The sequence below is a fragment of the Orycteropus afer genome, unplaced genomic scaffold (genome assembly GCF_000298275.1).
Source record: "Orycteropus afer afer isolate SDZICR_OR568_19922 unplaced genomic scaffold, OryAfe1.0 scaffold00205, whole genome shotgun sequence".
Lineage (NCBI taxonomy): Eukaryota > Metazoa > Chordata > Mammalia > Tubulidentata > Orycteropodidae > Orycteropus > Orycteropus afer.
The window spans coordinates 2,420,096-2,423,127 of NW_006921792.1; positions in this window are offsets into that span (position 1 = coordinate 2,420,096).

A 3,032-nucleotide genomic window follows, 5' to 3' on the forward strand; every position below is an offset into this window, starting at 1 on the left:
AAATCTTGTAGGCTTATTTACTTTGGATACTTCCACAGCTGGGTTGGTTTCTGGGTTATATCATCATGTGTGTTAATGGTCAGTTGTTGTTGGCTGTTGTTGCTTCGCTGTCCAAAGGACTCCCTTAACCATCTCTTGGTCTGGTTTTAACAAATTCCCTTAATTTCTGCTTATCTGGAAATGTCCTAACTTTACCATCATATTTGAGGGACAGTTTTGCTGGGTACATAATTCTTGGTTGGAAATTTTTCTCTTTCAGGTTTTTATAAATACCATCTATCTCATTGTCTTCTCACCTGTATGGTTTCTGCTAAGAAATCCAAGCTTATAGTCTTATTGGTTGCCCCCCTCATTAGATTCTTAAAGACTTATTTCCATTCTTATTGGTGAACCATAGGGCCTTAGGCTCTCCAGGGACTTGTGGCCATTTTGGAACAGATTGTGTCCAGTGCAGACTTGTGTTCAGCAGTCTCATCCTGCTTTGCTTTAGATGTGCCACACGGCCTTGCAGAATAATTGAGCAAGGATCATATTCAAGATCATTTGCTAGACATTTGTCATCCATGAAACACTTCCTATGTTGATGATGCTTGTTCTTTGGTGGTTTATTCTACTTTTCCTCTGGGAGAAGGTCACTTTCAGAGAAGTCTTGTCACTCAGTGCAGCCACCTGGCTTTGAGATAGTGCTTCATGTGCTAAAGTGAACGTGGAGAGCCTTTTTGCTTTTCTTCCACCTCAGTCTTTACTGACTCAATTTCCTTGTTGGTCTTTCCAATTCTTCTATAATTGGACCTTGTACCATAAATGGAAACGGAATTTCATGTTATCATTAAAAATCACTTAAGATGAAACCCAGATTCCAATATATCCTGGACAAGTGGCTTCCTACCAGAAGCACATTGTTGTGGTTCTCTAGAACCACTCTAAGAGGAATATACCACAAATGAGTGGCTTGAACAAACAGGGATTTATTCTTTTACAGTTTAGGAGGCTAGAAGTCTGAGTTCAAAGTGACATCTCTAGGGCCTGGGTGAAAGCCCCTTGACTTTGGGCTTCAGCTCTGTCTCTTGCTCCCTGTCCACTGAGGTTAGAGGCTTCTCTTAACTCAAGCAGCTGCTGGCTGCTGAGACTGACAAATTCAATGTGCACAAATAAAATAGTACAGTCCCAAGATTACCAAACAACATGACAGGCAACTAGTTCAAACCCAGAGACAGTCCCAAAATTGGCAGGAAACATGACATACTGCTGAATGACAACTCAGCTACATGCAGTATCCAAGCATGCCAAAAAGCTCAGAGACTTTTCTCAACACTTCTATATTCTGGAAGGAGACCACATCTTTGAGACAACTACTCAGCTGCTCCAGTAGATTCCACCATGGAGTTGATTACTAGTCTTATCAAGGGGAATAACTACATCCAGCTGCCCAGCAAGTCAAAACCAGGTCAAGCCAAGTTGACACACAACTTAACTACCACAAATATTAACACTTCCAAACCCAGTCTTAAACACAGGAGGTAGTTTACTACTGATCAGTGCTTGGAGGGAGATTGAGAGGTCAATGATTGTCCTTGTTTCACGCCTTCAAATGTGTAGTCCATTCCCAAGACTGATCAAACAAAATACATTCATTATGTCCTTACTACCAGAATGACTACACATCAGTGAGAGAGGCCTGGCTTATGCATAATTATTAAAATGTGAAAAACCTGCTCTAGTTTGAATACAAATAATTCACCTTATTTATTACCAACCAATGGACAATTTTGAAATCATTCAAATTGCTGAATGCCATGTACACATATTGTATGAAGACTTACACATCAATACATCTCCTTTTTTCATAAGGAAACAAATTTTAAAACATTAGCCTTTTCTTAATTTAATGGGTCTAAACATTCTCATTAAGATCCTTAATGTTTTATAGACTGTCTCAAAAATAAAATAGAACAACCCCTCCCTCAACCATGTTGTTATGTGCCGTCAAGTCGGACCTGACTCAGCAACCCCTCCTTGGGTTTCCGAGGCAGTATCACTACGGAAGTAGATTGCCCCATCTTCCACTCGAGGAGTGACTGGCGGGTTTGAACTGCCAGGCTTCTGGTTAGCAGTCAAGTGCCTTAGGCACTATACTACCAGAGCTCCCATCCCTCAACCATAAAAATCTAAAATTCCAAAGAAAACTCCATAGCAGCACCATCTAGTTCTGGTCTCAGAGGCTGAGGATTGCATGGTGTATCAGTTTCTAGGACTAATTGCTTCCATGAATCTGGTTTTCTTCATTCTTCTTTGCTCTGGATGAGGAGAGACCCATCATTGCATATAGATGGCTGCTTGCAATCTTTTAATATCCCAGTCACTACTTGCCAAACAAGGAGGTGGGTCAATGTTTTGTGTAGTATTTTATGCCAATTGAGCTTGATGTCCCCTGTGACTATGGTCCAGAGCCCACTGGTTCAATTACTCAGTCCCTCCAGGTAGGTGGCTGTGACCAAGAAGTGACTACAACCTTGTCCCTTGTCATCTCTACTATACACCTAGGAATTCTTACAGATCATACAAATATACTTATAGAACCATTGTCTGCCAACCCTATGCATGGTCTTGGGTACACTACATGCTTCATGTTGTTTGTTGTTGTTGTATGCCGTTGAGTTGGACCTGACTCATAGCAACCCCTCCTTGGGTTTCCAAGGCAGTATCACTACGGAAGTAGATTGCCCCAATCTTCCTTCCGAGTAGTGGCTGGTAGGTTTGAACTGCCAGCCTTCCTTATAGTTCAGCCTGTCCATCCATCTATCCACCCGTATACCCATGTTTGCCTTCATGGACAGCACAGTACTGTATGTGCAAAAGGGTTCATCTTTCTTGTCTGCACCTCCCATGTAACTCTCTATGTCTTCCTCTTCCTCAATGCCACCGTGTCGATCACTCACATTTGGTACTTTGCCCTTCTCTTCACCCACATCAATACTTATCTCTATCTATCTAACAGTGTTCCCCCCCCCCCGTAACCAACAAAGAAAATT